Here is a 25,875-nt window from a genome sequence, read left to right as displayed (position 1 = left end):
ATGACCTCCACTGTAACAGCAAAAACAGATAATTAATACAAATATTGCAGATACCGCACCGATGAGGAGGTCTCAAACTAGAGACCCCACTCTAGGACATTTTGGTAAGAGAAGGCTATGCAATAAAAAGGCCCACACATAAGAGAAAAGAAATCCATCCCAATGGGTGCATAAAACCCAATACAGAAATACAAGAAATATGAAAAAAAAAAAAAGGTAACACAACACCTCTGATAGTTCATAGGAACTGATCCCAAAGATATTTAAGTGGATAAATTATCAGATTAAGAATTCAAAATAATGATTATAAAAATTATCGAATTCAAAGCCAGCCTCAGCAATTTAGCAAGGTCTGAAACAACTCAGCAAGGCCCTGTCTCTAAATAATATACAAAAAAAGGGCTGGGAATGTGGTTCAGTGGTAAGTGCCCCTGGGTTCAATCCCCCATACCAAAAAAAAAAAAAAAAAAAGATGTAGGCTGGCAGAATGAATTTTTTAAAAAAGACCCAACTATATGTTGTTTTCAAAAGATTTACTTTATAGGCAACTATAATCACAGGATGAAAATGAAAGGATGGAAACTGATAAACCATGTGAATGGAGCCAAAAAAAACAAAGCAGGAGTAGCTACTCTTATATCCAACAAAGCAGAATTCAAGCCACAATCAATCAGAAGAGACAAAGCAGATTGCTTCATACTGATAAAGGAAAAACCCTAACAAGAAGCTATAATGATAGTAAATATCTACCTATCTCTTGCACAAATGTTGGTGCAACTAATTACCAAAAAAAGAGACATTACTCAAATCAAAGCCTCAAATAGACTACAGTACAGTAACATGGGCGATTTCAACACAGCTCTCTCACCAAGAGACAGGTCATCCAGACACAAACTCAGTAAAGACTCTTGACTTGAAAAATGTTATAAATCAAATGAACTTAACAGAAATCTATAGAATATTTCATTTAACAACTACTGAATACACTTTCTTCTCAGCAGCTCATGGAACCATCTACAAAATATTATAGGCCACAAAGCAACTCTTAGCAAATATAAAAAAATAATATAATTTCTGGTAATTTATCAGATCATAATGAAATGAAATTAGAAATCAACAACAAAAAAACCTATAGAAACCATATAAATACATGGAAATTGAATAATACACTTTTGAATGATGAATAGGAAATAGAAGAAATTAGGGGAGAAATTATAAATCAAATATAAATAATGATATAACATAGCAAGCAATTATAAAGAAAAAAAAAGCATACCAGAACCTCTGGGACACTATGAAGGCAGTTCTAAGAGGAAAATTTATAACTATGAATGCATACATAAGAAAACCAAAAAGATTCCATATAAGCAATCTAATGTATCTAATTGCTCTTGAAAAAGAAGAACAAGCCAATTCCAAAACCAGTAGAAGAAAGAAAATAATTAAGGTCTGGATTGAAATCAATGAAGTTGAGAATAAAATACAGTACAAAGGACCAATTAAAAAAGAGTTGGTTCCTTGAAAAGATAAACCATATTGATAAGCCCTTAGCCAAATTAACCAAAAGAAAAACAAAGAGGACACAAATTCATAAAATTAGAGATGAAAAAGGAGAAATTCTCACAAACACCACAGAAGCCTAGAAGAAATGGATACATTTCTAGACACCTATGACCTGCCAAAATTGAATTAAGAAGATATAGAAACCCTAAGTGGACCAAAAACTAGCAATGAGATAGAAGCCATAATAAAAAGTCTACCAATAAAGAAAAACCCAGGCCAGGCACAATGGTAAATGCCTTTAACCCCAGCAGCTCAGAGGCTGAAACAGGCAAGTTCAAAGTCAGTCTCAGCAAAACAAGGTACCAAGCAACTCAGTGAGGCCCTGTCTCTAAATAAAATACAAAATAGGCCTCAGTGGTCAAGTGCCTCTGAGTTCAATCCCAGGTACAAAAAAAAAAGAAAAGAAACACTCAGGACCAGATGTATTCTCAGCTATGCCTTAAAAAGGCCCAGACTTTTAAAGAACTAATTGTTAGAGTCTGTAAACAAGTCAGGATGGCGCCTGGAAAATGTTAGAGTCTGTAAACAAGTCTGGATGGTACCTGGCAAAATGCCAGAGGGAGTGGTTTGAGAAGTAACAAAAGCGAGCCATTAAGTGTGGAGATTCCTTATTGGTTGACTGATGTATCTAGTTTATGCTAATTAGATAAGCTGTGTGGAATGTATAAATATCGCTCCGGTCCTACAATAAACGGCTCCTACTCCTGCTGTATCAATCTGCACAAGTCGTTCGTCACACCCACCCACCCCCGCCCCGGTTATTTTGCTGCAGCCGGACTGCGGCAGATGGTGGCCTGTACGGGGAGTCCTGGGACACTCGGGGGTAAGTGACGAAAAAAAAGCTGCCCGTCCATAGATAGGACAGGAGCAAATCTGCTCGTCCCTAGACAGATAGGGCGAGAGGAAAAATGGCCATTTTAAGAAAATGGAGAAGATTGATACAGTATGTTTGTGTCTTGTTTTGTCTTGAAATGTTGTATTGTCTTTGTGACGAAAATATGGAAGGGGTGAGAAGTAAATTACTAAGGGAAGAAGGCACCCCAGTGGAACCAAGAATAGTTAGGGCATGTGTTGATAAGAGCCCAGGAACTCTAGTCAGAAAGAACAAGAAAGTTCAGAAGAAGAAGGATTATCAGGAAAAAAGTTGCAGCAAAAGGCTATTACTAAATACTTTTCGTTACCGGAGGGTGCATAAAGCAGAGAGGCGGCTGCCAAGTGTAGAAGCCGGTCACAGCGCAGCAAGGATTTTCCAAGAGGCGGCGGCAACTGGCCCTTCCCCGCCTCCTGGCCGGGGAGCTGGCTCTTCCACTGCCGTGAGCCCAAATCTAGACCTGACCTGGAGGCACAGTCTCTCAGGCTCTTGCTCCCTGTGCCCAGTAGCAGTTTGAGTCTGGGACACTCCCCAGGGCCATCTGGGGCTGCCCAGGATGCTACAGCTGGCAGAAGATGCTACAGGCATCCCTGATGTTTGGTCATTTTCAATGCCAATAACTAAGCTACAATGGTTCTCCCACACCTGAAAGCTGATGAGTAATGAGCACTATTAATGCTTATTTCAAATGTAAAAAACCTTGACATAATGTACTAAATTGTTCAGAAGGTTGTTTTCTTAGTTGAATGCTACAGGATTTTCTTTAGCCATCCGGAGTTCCTGCCTTCATCCCAGTGCCGGTAAAGACCAAGGTGGAAGAATTTCCAGTGTTGCTGAGAACCGGACGAGACTTCGGATCAAGCTAGCTGCCTGCAGAACTTACCTGGACTGTGATTTAAGCTAGCTGCCTGCAGAACTTACCTGGACTGTGATTTACCTGGACTGTGAGTTAATCTATTTGAGACACTGCTTTACCTGGACTGAGACAACAAACTGTAATCTACAACAAATTGGAACTTGGTATCTTTGCTAACGGTGTCATTGCTGGTATAATTTTTCCAAGGGCTTCTTGCATGGAGCCATCAATTGGCTTGGTATTGTGGCATTTTGTATCCTCCCTTTCTGTTTGTAGCAGGTTATTTATGGTGTTTCTGTAAAAACCACTATGGTCGGTCGTTATTTAAATTAAACAAAAGGGGGAAATGTTAGAGTCTGTAAACAAGTCTGGATGGCACCTGGAAAATGTTAGAGTCTGTAAACAAGTCTGGATGGTACCTGGCAAAATGCCAGAGGGAGTGGTTTGAGAAGTAACAAAAGCGAGCCATTAAGTGTGGAGATTCCTTATTGGTTGACTGATGTATCTAGTTTATGCTAATTAGATAAGCTGTGTGGAATGTATAAATATCGCTCCGGTCCTACAATAAACGGCTCCTACTCCTGCTGTATCAATCTGCACAAGTCGTTCGTCACCCCCCGGTTATTTTGCTGCAGCCGAACTGCGGCAACTAATGTCAATGCTTCTTAAATTATTCCATAAAATAGAAAGAGATGGAACACTTCCAAATTGAAGCCAGCATCACACATACCAAAACCAAAAAAGACACAGAAAAGAAAATTACAAACCAATATCCTTGATGAATTCAGATGTAAAATTTCTTTTCATTTTGGTACTGAGGACTGAACTCAGGGACACTCAACCACTGAGCCACACCCCCCAGCCCTATTTTGTATTTTATTTCGGTACAGGATCTCACTGAGTTGCTTAGCACCTCGTTTTCACTGAGGCTGGCTTTGAACTTATGATCCTCCTGTCTCAGCCTCCTTGTGCTGCTGGGATTACAGGCGTGGGCTACCACTCTCAGCTGTAAAAATTTTTAATAAAATATTAGTAAATCTTATTCAACAACATATTTAAAATATTGTACATCAAGACCAAGTTGGTTGGGGGCTGGGGATGTGGCTCAAGCAGTAGCGCGCTCGCCTGGCATGCGTGTGGCCCGGGTTCGATCCTCAGCACCACATACAAACAAAGATGTTGTGTCGGCCAAAAACTGAAAAATAAATATTAAAAAAAAAAAGACCAAGTTGGTTTATCTGGGATGCAAGCAAAGTTTAACACACAAAAATCAATAAATGTTGTTGACTAGATAACTAGAATTAAGGACAAAAATCACAGTCATCTCAACAGATGCAGAGAAAGCCTTTGACAAAATTCAGCACCCATTCATGATTAAAACACTGAGAAGCTAGGCATAAACCTACCTCTATATCATAAAGGCAATATACAAAAAAAACTAAAGCCAACAAGATAGTAAATGGAGGAAAACTGAAAGCATTTCCTTTAAAATCTGGAACAAGACAAGTATGTCTACTCTCATAACTCCTATTTAATATAGTGCTAGAAATTCTAACCAGAGCAACTAGGCAAGAGAAAGATATACAGGGGGTAAAAATAGGGAAAAAAGAAGTCATATTGTCACTACAAATGATATGATCCTGTACTTAGAAGATACAAAAAGCTGCACAAAAAGACTTCTAGACCTAATAAATTCAGCAAAGTATCAGTTTACAAGATCAACATACAGCCAGGTATTGTGGCACATGCCTATAATCCCAGTGACTTGGGAGGCTGAGGTAGAAGGATCAACACCAGCCTCAGCTTAGTTGAGTTCAGCTCAGCCTCACTAAGTTGCATAGGTTTTTTAGTGAGATCCTATAAAATTTAGTGAAACCCCGTCTCAAAATAAAAAATAAAAAAGGGATGGGGATGTGGCTCAATGGCTAAGTGCCCTTGAATTCAATCTCCAGTAACAAAACAAACAAAATCAACACACAAAATCAACATACAAAAATCAATAGTTTTTCTATGTAGAAACAATAAATCTTCTGAGAAAGAAATCAGGAAAACAATCTCATGAACTCAAAAATAGATATATACATACATACATACATGCATACATACCTAGGAATAGTCTAACCAAGAAAGTGAAAGACCTCTACAATGAATACTACAGAACACTGAAGAAAGAAATAGAAGAAGACTTCAGAATATGGAGAGACCTCCCATGTTCATGGATAGGTGCTGGGTTTCTGTTCTCGCGACTAAAAGGCTCAGGGGTCACTCTAGTTAAACTGGGCTAACTGGGCTGCGCAAAATAACCACACAAGAGACACAAATACCTTTTTCTTTGGGGTCGCTGTGACGGCTCCTCTGACCTTAAGGGTCTGCAGAAAGAGAGAGAAAGCGAGAGCACGTGCTGACCCCTTTTATTGAGGAGAAGCTATTCAAATGAGGCAAGGGGTCAGGTTTCAGGGGGCTGAGTCTATCTTCATGATGTCCACTGTCAGCAGGTTGACTGACACCTGGGTAGGCCACACCCTAGGGCACAGTAAGAGGAGGGGACACACACAAGGCCCTTCCATGGAAGATTCTATCCTAAACAGGGCAAGGGGTTATATTACAAAGGAACAAGTGAGCATAGCTTCACCCATGGGGCTGTAGCAAGACACACCCATTTCTGTGACTGAGCGCCTCAGCACCCAGCTGGGGAGTGTAACTCAGTCACCCGTAAGGTTGGCCTCCCACGGATAGGCAGAATTCATATTGTTAAAATGGGCATGCTACCAAAAGCAATATATAAATTCAATGCTACTCCCATCAAAATACCAATGGCATCACAGAACTAGAAAAAAAAAAAAACAGACCTAAAATTCATTTGGAAGCATAAAAGACCCAGAATAGCCAATGTAATTCTAAGCCAAATAAGTAATGCTAGAGGCATCACAATACTTGACTTCAGATTATACTACAGAGCTATAGTAACGAAAACAGCAGATATTGGCAAAATCAATTAGAACCCTTGGAATTAGACCAGAAACTCTGCAACCCATAGAAGAAAACAGGGTCAACACTCCAAAAAATGCACAGGCAACAACTTTCTTAATAAGGCCCCTAAAATGTTCAACATAATTAGCAATTAGGGAAATGCAAATCAAACCCACACTGAGATTTCATCTCAGTTGTTAGAATGGCAGCCATCAAGAATACAAACAATAATAAATGCTGGAGAGGATGAAGGGGAAACACTTTAACGCTGTTGGTGGGATTGCAAATTAGTACAACCACCATGAAAATCAGTACAGAATTTCCTCAAAAGACTAGGAATGGAGACACCATATATGACCCATCTATACCATTTCTAAAGAATTGAAGTCATCATACTATACCAATACATGCATACCCATGTTTATGGAAGCACAATTCACAATAATCAAACTATGAAACCAGCCTAGTTAACCGTCAACAGAAGAATGGATAAAGAAAATATGGTATATACACCCAATGGACTTTTATTCAGCCACAAAGTAACATGGAATTATGTCATTTGCAGGAAAATGGATGGAACTGGAGATCACTATGTTAGGTGAAAAAGGCAAACTCAGAAGGTCAAGGATCACAAGTTTTCTCTCACGTGGAAGCTAGAGAGGAAAAAGAAAAGAAGTGGGTCTCATGAAAATCAAAGGGGGATCAGTAGAATAAAGGAAAAGGACCAAAGGGAAAGAGGAGGGAAGGGAAAGGGGAAACACTGGGGAAATATATTGGCCAAATTATTTTGTTATATTGTTTGCATGTATTTATATATAACAACAAGCACCACCACTATGTGCAGCTATAATGCACCAATTAAAAATGTTTTTTAAAGAGGGGAGATACCATGAATATAGAAATGAATTCAATGGAGTAGAGGAAGGTGATACAGGGGAAGGGATGAAAAAAAGAGAAAATGTGGAATGAAATTGACCAAATTATGCTATGACCATATATGAATATACCACAGTGAATTTCAGCTTTATGTGTATGTATAAAGCACCAATTTAAAAAACATTAAATGAATAGAAGGAAGAACAGCAGAGGAAGGGGAACAGGAGGAGAGGAGAGAAAAAGAGTAAATACGGGTGACTAAAATGGACCAAACTGTATTCTAAGCATGTATGATTATGTCAAAATGAACCCAATATTATGTATAACTATAATGCACTGATAAAAACAATTTTAATTGTAAAAGTTAAAAGATCCACTTCTCTTATTATATCCTTTTATTTTGAAGAGTAACTATTTCTCTTTAAAACTATATTTTGTTAATATGAAATTAGTTATTGATATTCAAAATGAATCATATATCTTTTAAATGATTGTAATTTAATGTCAAATATCAATAGGTATAATTCACATAAACATAATCATCTTTGAGGTCTACAAGTAATTTCTTTTTCTTTCTTTTCTTTTCTTTTTTTTCCTACAACTAATTTCTAAGAGTGTACAGAGATCCAGAAACCAAAACATTTGAAAACCACCGATTTACTCCCTGGGCTAGGAATCCAGGAAATGATATGACAAACAGCTCTCCGCGCAATAGGAGAGCAATCAGGGCAAAGCCTCTGGTTCTCATTCTCATCTTGCCGGAGTTTCACTTCTCCCTGTCCCAACCTGAGTCAGGTTCTTTTGCCTGGACACTCTGGACGCGGCTCCAGTTCTCACTCCCCAGGTATATTGGTTCCAAGAGAAGCCAATCAGCATCTCCGTGGCTCTCAGTTCTGAAATCCTCACCCTCCAGGCTGGATTAAGATAGTCCCCAAATCCGGAGGTTGGGGTCCCTTACCCTGTTCCTGCTGCTTTCCGGGGCTGGGGGCCTGACCGAGACCTGGGCAGGTGAATGCGGGATCAGGAGGGAAACAACCTTTACCAAGGAGTGAGGGGACCGCCCAGCGGAGGCGCAGGACTCCAGAAGCCGCGTTTCAGCCGCCGCAGGTGGCAATCCCCACCTCCGATCCGGTCCTTTCCTCGCTTATTCTAAGCCTGGCGCCCCCCACTTCGGCCCCGCCCTGGTCCCTCCCCTGACTCGTGTCCCCTGGCCCCTTTTTCTGTCGCACGAACCCCCGCACCCCTTCCTACTCTCCGTGAGCCATCAACCTGCATCCCGGGTTGCCGCGCCGAGAGGAGTCGCGCCGCGCCTCAGCGGCTTCCCTTCCCCAGGCTCCCACTCCCTGAGGTATTTCTACACCTCGGTGTCCCGGCCTGGCCGCGGGGAGCCCCGCTTCGTCTCCTGTGGACTACATGCAATTCGTGGGCTTCTACAGCGACACCGTTAGTGGGAGGAAGGAGCCGCGGGCGCCGTGGGGGGATCAGATGGGGCCGGCGTACTGGGACCGGGAGACACGGATCTCCAAGGACAAAACAGAATTTCCGAGTGGACCTGCGCGCCACGCTCAGATACTACAACCACAGCGAGGGTGCTAAGTGACCGCGGGCCTGAGTCATCCCGGATGCCCAGGTCCGAGGAACACCTCGAAGTGACCCTAGACCCGGAAAAGGCCCCTGAGGAGTCCTAGCCAGTTTCATTTTCAGTTTAGGTAGCAATCCCTTCGGTTGGGCCTGGTGGGGTGGGGTTAAGTGGGCAGGACTGACTGACGGGCGGGGCCGGGCTCTCAAGACCTTCAGAGAATGTCAGGCTGTGCTCTTTGATCTGTGGCGCGCCTCTTCCGCGGTTATGATCAGGACGCCTAGGATGGCATGGATTACATCGCCCTGAGCTTCTGGGTTGCAGCAGACACCCCTGCTCAAACCACCTGGCCCAAGTGGGAAGCGGCAGATATGGCCAAACGCGCAAGACCCAGTGTGTGGAGTGGCACAACAGAAAATGTGGGAAGAACATGCTGCAATGAGCAGGTACTACGAGCTGCGGGGTGTGGCCTCAACTGTTTCTAGATCTCTCCGCAAGAAAATAGATACTTCCCACCTTCTGGAGGAAGGAGCCCTCTTAGTTTTCCAGATGCTGTGCTAAAGAGTGATTCTGAGGCCTGCCCTTCTCTCAAGAAAACTAAGATAGGCTTTTCGTGGTTGGAGGGGAAACAGGACCCTGAAATTACTGTAACCAACAGTTCTCCTTGACTCTGGCCTCAGCCTTGGGCCTCACAGGGCTACACAGTCTTCCTGTTGGGCTTTGTTCTCTGCCCCAAGCTGGTGTCTTTGGAGTTTTGACTCAAGTTTTTATGATTCTCTCTTAATCCATCGAGGTCGGAACTCCTAAACTCTCAGGTGCTTAGAGAATCTTACTGTGGACTGTCCCAAACTCATTATAGAATTTTCCAAGGAACAGATTATCCCAGAAGCATGGGTCCAGGCTGGTTCTGGGTTTTAGGGCTGCTTCAGTGGCCCAGGAGAGGTAATACAGATTGTCTGAATTTTCCTCTTCTTCCTCTCAGACTCCCCCACAAAGACACAGGTGACTCACCACCCTACCCATGAAGGAGATGTCACCCTGAGGTCCTGGGCCCTGGTCTTCTACCCTAAAGAGATCACCCTGATCTGGCAGCGGGATGGGGAGGACAAACTCAGGACATGGAGCTTGTGGAGACCAGGCCTGCAGGGGATGAAAAGTTTCAGAAGTGGGCAGCTGTGGTAAAGCCTTCTGGAGAGGAGAACAGATACATGTGCCTTGTGCATCATGAGCCCCTCACCCTGAGATGGAGTAAGTAAGGGGATGAGGGTGCTGGGCTGTTGAGAGCCACAGCCGAAGCGGCCCCAGCAAACTTCCAGCTGATTGGCTCACCGTGGCCCTAGCAAACTTCCAGCTGCCAGCTGATAGGCTCCTCTGCGGTGATGCTCGTTGGTGTAGTTACACCTGATCAAACTTTTACATTTTGAGTACCCAAATAATCAGCTCAAAAGGTAGAGCTTAATGCAGTATTACAAGCTTTTGTGATGTTTAAAGATTCTGTATTTAATTTATTTTCCGATAGTCAGTATATAGTTAATGCTATAGTATCCCTTGAAGCTGCTGGTAGGATTTCCCCTTCCTCTACTGTTTTCTCTTTGTTTTCCACTATACAAAGTCTAATCTGGGACAGAAAAGATCCATTCTTTATAAGACATATCAGGGCACATACAGGATTGCCTGGAGCCCTTAGTTTGGGCAATGATTTAGCAGATAAAACTACACATGACATACATATTTTCTCTACACTAGAAGAAGCTACAATTGTGAACAAACAGGACATTTTAAAAGGAATTGCCCCATAGGAGGAGGATTTAACAAAACTAGGTATCAAAGGAGTAGAATACCAGGTATTTGCCCACGATGCCATAGAGGGAGACATTGGGCTAATGAATGCCGCAGTCTAGCTGGGCATAATTCAGGAGCCACTTATCAAGCAGAAACAAACTTTATTTTTAGAACACACCCTGCACCACAGGAGCTCTTCAGGAATTCCCTCAGAGCCCAACTGCGACCACTAGCTTACAGCAAGCCTCTCAAACCCCCACTCCTCCTGCTCTTGAGGCCGATTGGCTGGGTCACGTGGGCAGAGCCAAGAGTCCCCCAATGAGCAGCTCCATGGTCTGAAAGGGCGGGGAAACAGCTCAATGAGCGTCACCGCAGAGGAGCCAATCAGCTGGCAGCTGGAAGTTTGCTGGGGCCAAGGTGAGCCAATCAGCTGGAAGTTTTCTGGGGCCGCTGTGAACCAATCAGCTGGAAGTTTGATGGGGCCCCTTCGGCCTGTTGTCAGGAAACCAGGAGCTGTTCTATAGTTTCTCAGCAGGGTCAGAACTGAGAAGTGGGGATCAGGGCACCACATCTTCTCTTCCAGTCTCTTACCTTCCTAAAGCCACATCCTCAGCCCACCATCTTCATCATGGGAATTGTTGGCCTGGTTTTTCTTGGAGCTATGGTCATTGGAGCTGTGGTAACTATCAAGATGTGGAAGAAGAGCTCAGGTAGGGAAGGTTATGGTCTGAGTCCTTGTTCCACTGGGAGGTTAATGGGAAGTAGAATCCACACACCCATGCTTTCCCAGCCTGGAGCCCTATTTGCTGATATTCTGTTATAAAGCACATGGAAAATAAAGGACAGATTTATCACCCTGATGATGTGGTGATAGAGGTCAGAGGAGAAGTTCCCTGATGAGGACAGACTTCCAGGAAGGCATTTGATCTTCTCCCTGAATGTCTCCTTTCTTCATGTCTTCTGATCCTTCCCTAGGTCTATAGTCATACCTTTGGAAATTTCTCTGGGGTGGGGTCCAGAATTAGAAGATTCCTCTAGTTCTGGCCCTTCCTTCTCACAGGATGTTTTCTTCTCACAGGTAGAAAAGGAGGGAGCTACTCTAAGGCCACCTGTAAGTATGGAGAAGGGTGATCCCTGAGACACTTGGAAGAGTAAAGGGGAGCTAATGTGGGAGCTCAAGCACCCCATAATTCCTCCTGTAGCCACATCTCCTATTGACTCTGACCAAGTCCTGTTTTATCCTACTCCAGACAGGCACAGTGCCCAGCATTCTGACAAATCCCTCTCAGCTTGTAAAGGTGAGATCCTGGAAGGCCTGAAGTGAGGAGTGAGGGACTCAGGATTTAAACACGTTGAATGTTGGGGGTGGGAGGATGTTCAAAGTACTCGCCACTTACAATGACTAATCTGAATTTGTTCATGATTATTTTCTTTAATAGTGTGAGACAGTCACCTTGTGTGATTTGTTCAGGTCTCCCCACCATCTCTACTGGGAGAGATGGCACCTGGCTTCTCTTTCTCAATTGACATCAGACTGTGTCCGTAAGTCTGTGTTCCTATAAGCATAGTGTGAAGAAATGGGGAGACCAGCCCATTCTTGAACACTGAGACCCCTTTTCACACTGACATGTGGTCTCTTCCTTATCAACCTTCCTGTTCCAGCAAAAACAGGGCTGGGATGTCTCCATCCCTGTCTTAACTTTATGCTACACTGAGCTTCAACTTCTTACTTCCCTATAAAAACAAGAATCTGGTTATGGATTTATATTTCAAATTCTTGCTAACATATGTTATTACTGAGTTAATAAATGAAAATAGGAAGATTTCTAAAACTTGAAAGAGAAAATATAAACTGAAACCTTCCAGAATCTGTTGTTGCTGTGCTGAGTGTGTTGCAGGTGGGAACAAGAGAAGGCTGTGAATAGCCAAGTGTGGACAGGGCAGTGACCAGTCTGTGGGCAATTCATCCTGTGCTTGGATGTGGTCACTCCTCATCTGAGTCATCTTACCTGCTTTATATCTTTGTACATTTAGAGGAACCTTGTCCCACCAGAACCTGTGATCACAAGGACTCAGACATTGAAAAGGCTTTGTCCTTTCTCCAAGATCATGGGCAACAGGAGAATTCTGAGGCTGTACAAGCCTAGGCTCTGGCCTGAGTCCAAACTTCAGTCCATATCCTTTTTAGTTTCTTAATTCATTTATAGAACATATCTGTTCTTATTCTTGTATATGAGTTCTGGCCTCATCCTCCTCTCTGTGTCCCTGTCTCTGACAGCAGCAGGAACTATTTTCCTGTCATCGTCACACAATGCCTAGGCTAGTCCCTGCACACAGGGTTCTCTGTGGTATCCAGCAATTAATTTTCAGACATGTCCAGCTCTTGTCCTCATGCTAAGGTTATTTCTTGGATTGTATTTTTAAGCATTTCTCCAATATATTTGGTACCAAGGATTGAACCCAGGAGTGCTTAATCCCTGAGTTACATCCCTAGCCCTTTTTATTTTTTATTTTAAGACAGGGTCTCCCTAAGTTGCTTAGGGCTTTGCTGAGTTACTGAGGCTGCTCTCAAATTTATGATCCTCCCACTTCAGGCTCCCAAGTCGCTTGGATTACAGGCATGCACCATCAAGCCCAGCTTCTCCAATATTTTTAAAGGAACCAGATTCAGAGAATAGTGGAGAGGAAGGATCCCATGATTTCTAATATTAGATAAATTCCTGTTAGGTTTTTGTCTCCTCTACTCACTTATGTCCTCTCCCTGCCCTTAGCTCTATGAATCCTAGCTCTGGCTCAAATTAATACTCCTGGATTTATATAGTAGAGTCTAATATAGATTTTTATTTGCTTGGCAAATAGGAACCATAAGTCAGGTCAGAGAGTGCAGAACTTCTAAGTCCAAGTGACCATGACCTGAGTGTGAAAGGACTTTGTGCTGCAGATGCTACAGAGCATCATTTGTCCTGCATTTACATTAATAAAGGTAGTGTCTCTAGCTTTCTCTGGGACGGTCGCGCAGGCAGCGGCTACAAGAAGTTAGACACCAAGCATCATGTATTACAAATTTAGTGGATTCACACAGAAATTAACTGGAGCATGGGCTCTGGAAGCCTATAGCCCACAAGGATTAAGGCCAGTGGTTTCCACAGAAGCACCACCTATCATATTTGCCACACCGACTAAACTGACCTCTAGTCCCACTGGTTATGATTATGCGAAGAACAAGGTTCCAGAGCTACAGAAGTTTTTCCAGAAATCTGATGGTGTGCCCATCCACCTGAAACTAGGCCTTCCTGACCAAATGCTGTACCGGACCACCATGGGCCTGACTGTGGGAGGGACCATCTACTGCCTGATTGCCCTCTATATGGCTTCACAGCCCAAAAAACAAAGAAGTTAGGCTACAGATAGATGATTGTTTTTTTGTTTTTGGGGGGTTTTGTTTTGTTTTGTTTTGTTTTGGCATAAACCCTTTGAAATTTCATTGTTTCTCCCCCCCACACACACTTCTGACTTGAATGATTTATTTAATATTTTTTAAAAAAATAAAAAAGAGAAAGATATGAAGACAGTATTTTGGTTTGCTTATGAAATGCATATGGCCTGTCAGATGTCAGGCTCATTTGACAGTTAAAACTATTATTTAAAGACACACACTGCACTGTGTTTTGGAACTCCTGATTTCCCTGGAGGTTCTGGATGAAGGTTGCACACAGGCTCATTAACATAAATCTGTGCTGAGATCCTCTGGGATTTGGGATTGCATTTTTATGCATGGAGCGCAAAAACCATTCTGGATTTAGGTGTGACTGAGAATGGAAGACAGAATCTAAGGCCAGGTGCATGAAATGAGGGGTTTGAGTCAGTAGTCACCTTGGGAATATTTCCATCTTACAGCAAAGTGTTAATAGCAATTAGTTGCAGCCTACCTGTATTCATTGGGCAGTTTATTTCAAAGGGTTATATACCTCATCCCAGATCTTTAGTGAAATTTTATGTGTAATTGTTGTGTACTCCATCACGGGAACAGAGAACATTTGTTTAGTGTTGCACTTTAGACTTGGTATCTGTCTTGTTAATGCACCTGTGCCACAAATTCTACTTTATCTCTTATGGCTTTAAATTATGGTTTATTTTGACTATGGAATAAATATGTGAATGAAAACAAAAAAAAAAAAGACAGTGTTTCTAGAAGAGAGAGGTACTCTACAGTGATCACTCACTCACTGACATCTATTGAGTACTATGAATAGGATACACAATTTTTGCATCTAGGATACATCAGAGAAGTCTAAAAGGTCAAAATTGCCAGCTTTGTAGGGCAAGTGTTCTAGGAGAAAGAGGCAGAGGACACACTCTAAACAGCAAATAATAATAATAATAAATAATAATAATAATAACATGGTTCATGTTAGGAGGTGGCAAGTGTTATGAGGAAGGTGATCCAGAGTGTGAGAGTTGGGGGCAGGCAAGATGGCTGTTTTTCTAGGGTGGTCAGCATGTGCCTCATTGGGAAGATGACCTCTGAATAAAGATTTGAAGAACATGAAGGAATTCGTCATGAGGATGTTTGGAGGAAGTTTATTCTAGTCAGAAGGAACCTTCAGTGCAAATGCACAAGGCAGGATCCTGTCTGTGTGTTCTGGGGACCAAGGAATCTGTGATCTCCTGAGCAGAGTCATTAAGAGGAGCTCAGAGCCCCAGCCAGTTCCAGTAAGTCTGGAGGCTGTAGAGGTTGTTGGAAAGGTTCTTTGAGTGGGGCAGTTTTGAGCAAAAAGAGAAAATAGTACAACTTCTGTTTTCAAAGAATTACTCTGGCTGCTATGCTGAGAACAGAATTAAAATAGGTTAACAAGGCAGTGGGGAAAAGTGCAGGGAACTCCTGCAGTCCTCCATAATGGACATGTCAGTTATGTCACCTGGGAAGTGAGCAGAGGAAATGGTAGTGATTGGACTCTACACACATTTTTGAAGATGGACTTTACATATTTCCTAATGCATTAATTCTTGGGTATGAGAAAGAAAAGTATAGAATAACATCAAAAATATATGACTCTGTAATTAGAAAGATGTAGTTGCAATCAGTGGGAATGGTGTAGATGCTTATAAAGGCATACCTGAGGAGGGGATGTGACAGATACTCAGGATATGTTAAGCTGAGATTTCCACTAAAAATTCAGGTAAGATGGCCACGTTGACAATGGGAAAGACAAGACTGGAGACATTTAGAGAAATTTGGGGACTGGAGAGATAAATTTGGGAAGTCACATCTTATAATGATATTTAAAACCTTGAGAACTGATGAGGGCACCCAGGGAGCAATGGCTATAGAAAAGAGAGGGTACAAGGACTGAGCCCTGAAGTCCCAGTGTGCCTAGAAACACATAGACCAGGGACTCCCAGACTTTCCTATGCACAATGTTAAGAGGATATCAGTTTCCAGGTCACCCAGGGCAATTTAGCAAGAACCCATCTCAAAAAGAACTGGGAATGTAACTCAGTGGTAGAGTGCTCCAGTGTTCAGTCCCCAATAAAGAAGAAGGAGGAGGAGGAGGAGGAGAAGGAGAAGAAGAAGACAATGATGATGACATAGAGAAGGAGGAGATGAAGATTTACAACTTAATGACAAGACAAACAACACTTTCCTTCCTGGACAAAATATGTGAAGAACGGTTCCCAGGAGAAGTCACTAATAAATACTTGAAAAGATGCTCATCCTCACTTGTCATCAAAGAAATGCATATTAAAACTACAATGAGATACCACCTCACATCAGCTAGAAAGGACAACACTAAAAATGCTTGTCAGTCAGGAAATTCATCTGGAAAAATAAAAGACCCAGAATAGCTAAAGCAATCCTTAGCAAGAAGAGTGAAGCAGGTGGCATCACTATACCAGACCTTAAACTATAATACAGAGCTATAATAACAAAAACTACATAGTACTGGCACCAAAATAGACTGGTAGACGAATGGTACAGAATAGAGGACACAGAGATAAATCCACAAAAATACCGTTATCTTATATTAGACAAAAGCGCCAAAAGACATATACTGGAGAAAAGATAGCCTCTTCAACAAATGGTGCTGGGAAAACTGGAAATCCATATACAACAAAATGAAATTAAACACCTATCTCTCACCATGCACAAAACTCAACTCTAAGTGGATCAAGGACCTAATAGAAGAAAAAGTAGACCCCAATCTTCATCATGTCAGATTAGGCCCCAACTTCCTTAATAAGATTTCTATAGCACAAGAATTAAAATCAAGTATCAATAAATGGGATGGATTCAAACTAAAAAGCTTCTTCTCAGCAAAAGAAACAATCAGTGAAGTGAATAGAAAGCCTACAGAATGGGAGCAAATTTTTACCACATGCACATCAGATAGAGCACTAATCTCTAGGATATATAAAGAATTCAAAAATCTTAACATCACAAAAAAATAATAATAATCCAATCAATAAATGGGCCAAAGAACTGAACCAACATTTCTCAGAAGATGATATATGAAAAAAAAATGTTCAACATCTTTAGCAACTAGAGAAATGCAAATTAAAACTACTCTAAGATTTCATCTCACTCCAGTCAAAATGGTAGCTATTAGGAATACAAACAATAAGTGTTGACGAGGATGTGGGGGAAAAGGCACACTCATACATTTCTGGTGGGATTGCAAATTGGTGCAACCAATCTGGAAAGCAGTATGGAGATTCCTTAGAAAACTGGAAATGAAACCATCATTTGACCCAGCTATCCCACTCCTCAGTTTATAAGGACTTAAAAACAGCATACTACAGGGACACAGCCACATTAATATTTATAGCAGCACAATTCACAGTAGCTAAATTGTGGATCCAACCTAGATGCCCTTCAGTAGATGAATGAATAAAGAAAATGTGGTATATATGGAATATATGAAATATTACTCAGCATTAAAAGAAAATAAAATCATGGCATTTGCAGGTAAATGGATGGAGTTTTAGAATATAATGCTAAGTGAAGTAAGCCAATCCCAAAAAACTAAATGCCAAATATCTTCTCTGATATAAAGATGCTGATTCATAATGGGGATGGGGGTGGGGGGAGAGGAATAGATGAACTTCAGATAGGGAAAAGGGGAGGCAGGGAAAGGAGGGGGTATGGGGGTAGGAAAGATGGTGGAATGAGATGGACATCATTCCCTAAGTACATGTATGAAAACACACACACACAAAAAAAAAACACTTATAATAATACCACATATTAAGAGGATGTGCAGCAGTTGGAAATCTCATGTGTTACTGAAAGAAATGGAAAAATATTACACCCCATTTATAAAACAAAATTATTATCATAATTAATGATATAATTAAATATATATATATACACTTGCCTATGGCCCAGCAATCCCATTCTTAGGTGTTATCCAAAAAGAAAACAAGTCTGCACAGACTTGTACTCAAATATTCATAGTGGCTTTATTTATAATAGACCCAAACTGGTAATGACACACCTGTTTATCAACTTTTCAGTATATATACCAATTGATAAATTAGGATTTCAGTAATATTTAGTAACAAAAATGAAATATTAATACAAATAACATGGATAAAGCTTAAAAATAATTATGTTATTAAAAAGACTACATTGCATATGATTGTATGCATATAAAATTCTAAAATAATCAAAAGGAGATCAGTGGTCACACAGGACTAGGGTGAAGGAAGGATCAAGCACAGGGGCATGAGGAAACTTTCTATGGCAAGGGTAGAGAAGTGAACATCTTGGTTGTGGTGACAGTTCCATGATTCTAAACAATCACCAATATTCATGTAATTCTATATCCACATTAGCACATTTCACAAAAATATCATAATAAACAAAAAGGGGGAAAGAAGGAAAAATATATTCTCTTTAAGATAAGTAAAAGCTGACAGAATTCCTTGTTAGCAGTCCTTCACCATGAGTAATTTGGAATGAAGTCCTGTAAGGAAATGATACTATATGGTAATTCATTCATACAGAAAGGAATAGCAACACGAATACTACATATTTAGTTACTGAGGAAATATTTTACATTGTTCTCATACTTATCCTTTCTGGATACTATTGTTTTAAGAATTGGGGGCAGGAGGTAGAAAGTCCTTAATTTTAGCCAGGTGGCTAATCTCCTCTAGGGCCACAGACTCTGGAATATGCTGAACAGCTCAGACTCACATCTCAAACTCTGGACACAAGAGAGAATAAGCACAGAGATAGAGTTAGGGGTGGGACCCTACTTCAACTTGCTCCTTCCTCTCCCAACATTCCTCCTCACACTAGAGACTTCAGTCTCTCCCAAACTCCATGACTTCAGGAAATCTTCATGATGCAATTAAGGGAAGTAATCATGAGCTCCACAAACTTTGTGCCCATAAGCACCAACAAGAAGTCCTTCCTGAAGTCTACCCACCTCTATTTCTGTTGCAGCCTGAGTGTATTTCTCCAGTAGAGCTCAGGATATCCAGCTCATAATTTTAGAACACTCTGCTTCCCCAAATCCACAGTCTTCCTAATCCTCCCTTTTCAGGGCTGAGTTCAGATGTCATGGCTCAGTAAGGCCTGTGCTGAGGATAATTATGAAAAATTACAATCATCTCCCTCTCTTCCCTACCTTGTTCCTTTTCTCTGTAAAATTCTACTTTCTGGCACTCCTTCTTGTACTTCAGTTAGTTTGTTGTTTATGATTTGTGTCTTCTTCCATTTGATGGTAAACTCCTTAAGGACAGCAATTTTTACCTGGGTTTGGTTTGAGGTATCCCAGGAGCCTGGAATAGTGCCAGGCACATAATAGATACTCAAACATTTGTTAAGGATGAAGAACTCTATGGATCAGACCCCCTTAAACCCAGTCTGGGAGAGGAAAGGTAGGAGTTTCCTGGATGTTTGGGGGTCCTCTTTGTGCATGTGCACATGGAGGTGAGCTACATACCACCTTATCCCAGTGTTCTATAATTTTCACTGTACAGGTTTTTCACCTCATTGGTTAGAGTTATTCCCAAGTTTTTGTTTGTTTGTTTGTTTAATGTTATTGTGAATAGAATTGTTTTCTTGATTTCTTTCTCAGAAGATTCATTATTGGAATATAGAAAAGCTATTAATTTTTGTATTTGATCTTGTATACTGCTACTTTGCTGAATTTATTTATCAGTTCTAGAAGTCTTTTGATGAAGACCCACTGCCTTCAGCAAACAGAAACACTGCAACTGCTAGAAGAAAACATAGGGTCAATTCTCCAGCATATTGGCACAGTCATTGAATTCCTTAATAAGACCCCTAAAGCTCAAGTAATAAAACTCTTCTGACAGGAGATTAATAGCCAGAATATATATAATTATATAGAATATAATTATATATAAATACATAGAATTAGAATAGAATAGAATTTTATATATATATATAAAATTCAAAAAACTTAACACCAAAAAAGTCAAATAACCTAATCAAAAAAATAGGCAAGCCAGGCACAGTGGTGAATGCCTGTAATCCCAGTGGCTCAAGAGGCTAAGACAGAGTTCAAGGTCAGACTCAGCAATGGCGAGGTGCTAAGCAACTCAGTGAGACCCTGTCTCTAAATAAAATACAAAATAGGGTTGAGGTTGTGACTCAGTGGTTGAGTGCCACTGAGTTCAATCCCCGATACAAAAAAAATAAAACTGACTGTCTTGAAGGAAATTATGGTAGATGGTAACTCCTTTATATAAAAAAGAATAACTAGCTACATAAATATTACATACTTGATTAATGATAAAATATTTTACATTGTATCCATACTTTTTTTCCTGGATATGGTTGCTTTGAATATCTAAGGGTTAGAAAGTCCTTAATTTTAGATCCTGACAGGTGGTGACTGTCTTCTCGATCCAGGGTCTCTACAATTTGCTAAACATGTCAGGCTCACACCTCAAATTTTGGATGCAAGAGAAGAAGAGCACAGAAATAGAGTTGGGAGCAGGAATCCACCTCAGCTTGCTCCCTCCACTCTCAACCTTCCCACACACACCAGGTACTTGACTCTTCCCAAATTCCAGGACTTTAGAAAGCCTTCATGGTGTACAAATAGAAATTAGTTTTGAGATCCACAAATTCTGTGCCCAGAATCACCAACAGAAAGTCCTTCCCTAAGTCTACCGACCTCCATTCCTGTTTCAAGCTCAATACATTCCCCAGTAGGCCAGGATGTGCAGACAGTGATCCTAGAACATTCTTTGTCCCCAAAATTACAAGCTCCCTGACCCTTCCACTTCAGGACTGAGCTCAAATGTCTCCTCTCAGTAAAGCCTACAATGAGAATAACCAATAAAAATTACAGCCATCTCTTTCATCTTCCCTACCTTGTTCTTTTTCTCTAAATCATTCTACTTTCTGATACTCCTATCTTTCACTTCAGTTATTATTATTTATGGTTTGTGTTCTCCATCAGAATGTAAGCCCCATAAGGGCAGCCATTGTTGCTGGAGTTTGGTTTGATATATCCCAGGAGCCTGATATAGTGCCAGGCACATAATAGATATTCAGACACTTGATAAGGATGAATAAATCCAAGGACCAAAACTCCTTGAATCTTAGGAGAGAAAAGGTAGGGGAATTCTTGGATTTGTAATCAGGAGGGTTAAGGGGGCTGCTGGCCAGGTCACGGGATGCTGACATACTGAGGTCCTCCTCACCCCAGCTGCAACTCCAGGATTCACTGCTGCTTTCAATCTCCCAGCCCTGTCCCAGCTGCAGCCTATGGAGACCTTGGGGGCTTCCCCAGGTAAAAACCCCCAAACTCTGAAGCCACAAGGCAGGAACTAAAAATCAGAACCACAGGACCATTCATTTAGAAAAATGGAGGTGGCAAGAGTGTGAGGAATGTAACAGACCATCTGCTTAGGTCCCAAAAGGGAAAAGAGGCAGGACTTCTGTGTCCTGGAGTCTCAGGGCTATAGACTTGAATAAGGGTCCACCATTGATGTCCATGGGGTTGGTGGTTGGAGACCTGGGCACTGGATGTCTTGGGAGGTTGATAGAAAACCCTCGGGTTCCAGAGGAGATGTTGGGCAGATGCCTGGGCTCCCACCAATCACAGATCTCGTTGTATCTCAATATCATCTTCAGCTTCTACCACACCTACTCTTAACCCTCTGGGATACCATCTCTGTGGCCACCAGAAGTGTTGCCAACTCTCAGCCCACAGCCCCAGGTTTCTATGGCAGCTCCCACTGACTTAAGATATCCAGGTAACCAAGGCTTATTCAGGTTACCTGGGGCTGGACTTGGAAAGCCCATGACATTGTAGCAAAATGAGTGGGACCCTGGCAATCCCAGAAGCAGAGATCAGGTCTGGACACTTTGCCATGGGGCACAGACCTGGCTGTCCCCTCACCTCCTTGATTCTGCCTGCCACTACCGTATTTTGTGGGGGTGGGGGTGGGGGAGGAGGCTGGTTCTAGAAGAGGGAGAATTCATTCCCTTAGTCACTTTCCCTCCCTCGACTTTTCCTTACCCATTTCTCTCATGTGTGTTTGAATTATACTACACCTGCAAGTACAGAAATCTACCTACTGATTGACAGAACTAACATCTGTGTAATCATCATCCTGGTTTTAAAAAATAAGGATGTCCTCCAGCCCCAGCCAGAAGCCCCTTAACCTCATATCAGATGCATCTATCCCTCCCACACAGCCCTTCACTAGACGAGCCTTTCCCATATCCCTTTTCAATTAGATTCCTTTCCTTCCCGTTTGGCCACCATTTCTTTAATATGCCGATTCTTCTGTTTTCCCTTCTCCAGGAGCCTCCCTCCTCTTTAAGCTAAAACTCCAGGGTCCTTTCTGACCTCTGCTCCATCCTAGGGTTGGAGAATCCAGGGTTGATTGCCTGAATGGGACCCCTTCATCCTGGAAGCAGCAAGAGAACAAGGACTCAATAGTCCAGGGTTTTTCCAGGAGACTGAGGGCACCCCGTACATTCGTGGGATCCACTCCAGTTCTGGGAAACTGTCCTTTATGGTTTTGAAGGCACAGATGTGCCCTGAGGTAGAGGTCACTTAACGGGAAGAAAACATACTTTACCTTGTATTTTGGATAGCAATTGGGACTTCAGAATCAGACACTGGGTGGCAGCGCCCTCTGGTGTGAAGAGCCCTGTATAGCTGCTGGGAGCCCAAAAAGACCCTACGCAGACCCAGGTGAGACTAGAAAAAAGTAGCTCTAGTCTTCAATGCTCAGTCCTGAAGCCAGCCGCTGTTCTGCCCTCAGAACCTTCTGGAACAGCTCTGAAGAAAACAGAGCTGTGAAATGAGTGGGGCAGAGAGGGCCGTTTCGGAGAATGTACATCAAGGTTGAGATAAAGACACTTCTGGAGAGCCCTGGACTATGCAGGAATTATTTTGACTCACAGTTCCGGAGGTGCAATGCCAAGGGGCCCATCTAGAAATTGCCCTCCTGTTAACAGGATGCCAAGGTGGAGCAGAGCTTGACAAGAGGAAAGACAGGGAGCACATGTGTGTGTGTGTCCTTCCTGCAATATCCCGCCCCATCTTTATCTCTCTATCTCCCCCTCCCTCCCTCCCTCTCTCCCCATTTCTCTCTGTAGCCACCTGTTTTAATCCTGGAGACTCCACTCCAAAGCTCTCACCTTCTCAAGACCTCACAACGGGGATTGAATTTCAATACATAAACCCTTGGGGGACACAGTCAAATCGTATCTAAACCACAGCAAATTCTAAGGTGCCGTTCCAAGGTCTAGATCTTCTGTTGATAATTTTTTTTAAATATGCCTACAGGAACTGCAAGATACTTTATATATGTTGCCTTCAATACCTATTTTCTTCTGCCTAAGAGTAAACTTATATGCCTCCTTATGTCCATTAAAAATAACAATGATGCTGAGCGTACCAATGAAATCAGACAAGAATTAAGTTCTAGAGATGGGCATATTTGAAAATATATGACTGGGGATGATAAATTATGTTATAGATACTCTGTACTTTCTAATTTTTAAAATACACATTCAACTTTCTTAGGCATGGTGTATTTTAGAGATGTCTCATAGTCACACAGAAAAATCCATGGTTTCCATATTCTATATATACTCTAGACACTGGACTCAAAATGGTAACTGCTAGCTACACTGTGGAGTGGGGGGGTCAATATTATTTCTCATATAAATTGCATCAAACTCAGTACATGGATACCCAAAACCAAAATGCACCATGACTAAATCATCTTCCTGATACTTTCACATACAAACTGTTCCTATTCCAAAGGGGAATTATTTATTTAGAAAATTAATTGCATGAAATTAAAAATTCATCTGTTTGGGGCAGTAGCCACATCCCAAGAATGCAAAAGCCACATATAACTAGTGGCTACTATGTTGAACGGTGCAGATATAAAATTATTTTGTCATCACTGTTATGGTTTGGATATGAGGTATCCCCCAAAAGTTTGTGGTAATGTAGGAATATTCAAAGGTAACATTATTAGATTATGAGAGCAGTAACCATCAGTTCATCCTAGTTTAAATGGCTAGGCAGTAACTGTAGGCAGGTGGGGCACAGCTGGAGGAGGTGGGTCACCGGGGGTGTGCCCTGGAAGGGCGCTACTTCCCAAGGGTCCCTTCATCCATCACTCTTTCTGCTTCCTGACCCCCACCATGTGCTGAGCAGCTTCCCTCCACCGGGCACTTATATCATGATATGTTGCCTCATCTTGGGCCCAGAGCAATGCTATCAGCCATCTAGAGCCATCTGAAACCATAAATTCCAAATAAATTTTTATCTTCTAAGTTGTTCTTGTTGGGTATCAGTCACAGCAACACAAAAGCTAGCTAAAAAAAAAATCACAAATGTTCCATTGACAGTATCAGCATTATAGACCCCATGTTTATGTACCTCCAGTTTCATATGTTGAAATCTAATACCAAATGAGAAAGTATTTGGAAATTGGGTGTTTGGGAGGAATTAGGTCACAAAGAGATTAGGACATTCATTAAGCAGACCCCAGAAAGCTTTTGTGCCCCTTTTTGCCATATGAGGACACAGTGAGGAGATGGTTTTCTATGAGGAAGTTGCCCTCACTAAACATGGAGTTGGCCAACCCCTTGAACTGGAATTCCAGCTTCCAGAACAGTGAGAAAGAAATTTCTGTCATTTATAAGTCACCCTGTCCATAACATTTTTATTATAACAGTCTGATGAGTGAATGTCACTGTTCTTGGTGCTACATGGATCCATTTAAAATGAAAGAGCCAAGAACTGGGGGTGTACATGGATACCCAAAACCAAAATGCACCATGACTGAATCATCTACTTGATACTTTCACATACAAACTGTTCATAATTCCAAAGGGGAAACACATGTCCCTCCAGTCCTGTTCCCACACTGTCATGCTCTTTAGCATGACATTTCCAGGGAGCTGTTCTCTTGTAGAAGAGTCCAGAGCAGAGTACTAGCTAAGTTTTGGAAGGCAGGGAGTCAAGGTCAGGGAGAGGAATTCTGGAAATGAAGAAGAGGCAAAGAGGATAGAGTCAGCTGCAAACTCTCCAAGGTTTACTCAAAACCCTGGTTCTCAACATGTTATGTGTGAAATCCTCAGAGGTGCTCAGATCCTTTCACAGGACCTGGAAAGTCAAAACTATTTTTACAGCATTACTAAGACATTATTTTCATGAAAATAAAACATAGCAAGAATGGAAGCTATGGTACCAAACATCAATAGTAGTTATTATATTCTTTACCACCTCTTAGTTACAGAAGAAAAAAGAAGTTTTCACTTGAACATGTCCTGGTTGGAGTATTAAAAATTATTGATCTTATTAAGTCTCCATTCCGGAGTTTATATTTTTACAATATCTTATGTGATTAAATGGGAAATACACATAAATACTGCATTCCAAAGTGAGGTGTTTGGGTCAACAATTTTTTTAATATATTTTATTTGAAACAAGTTCTTGCTGAGTTGCTTAGGTCCTGGCTAAATTGCTGAGGCACCTCAGCCTCAGGATCCTCTGGGATTACAGGCTTATGCCACCACACCCAGTGACAAGAGGATATTTTTTTGAGCTGTAGTAGCCCCCTTTTTTACAGAATAACATTCCTACTTTTAAAAAATGCATGACAAATTATGATTACTTAGACTTAAATATTTGGCCAACATTGTCAAAAATAACCTAAGCAGTTCCCTGTAAGATAATCCATTGATAGTATTTTTTGCCAGTGATAAAATGTAAGCTCTCAAGAAGAAATTAGAATCTTGGAGAACCTGAATCCACAACCATAAACTTGGCAGCTTCCCAATACTTAAAACATTTTTCTGTTGAAATCTGCAGTAATATTAACATGTGTTTTTTTTATAAATTGTACTTTAAT

The 25,875-nt window shown here is 41.5% G+C and overlaps 2 pseudogenes; both read left to right on the top strand.

The window, feature by feature from the left end:
* Nucleotides 1-1,788: 1,788 nt before the first annotated feature.
* On the top strand, nt 1,789-11,217 carry LOC114081630 (uncharacterized; annotated as a pseudogene).
* A 23-nt stretch (nt 11,218-11,240) lies between these two features.
* Nucleotides 11,241-14,071, top strand: LOC114081632 (cytochrome c oxidase subunit 7A2-like, mitochondrial pseudogene; annotated as a pseudogene).
* The last annotated feature ends 11,804 nt before the right edge of the window (nt 14,072-25,875 follow it).

Source organism: Marmota flaviventris, chromosome 6 (genome assembly GCF_047511675.1).
Source record: "Marmota flaviventris isolate mMarFla1 chromosome 6, mMarFla1.hap1, whole genome shotgun sequence".
Lineage (NCBI taxonomy): Eukaryota > Metazoa > Chordata > Mammalia > Rodentia > Sciuridae > Marmota > Marmota flaviventris.
This window is presented reverse-complemented; position numbering and strand designations above follow the sequence as displayed.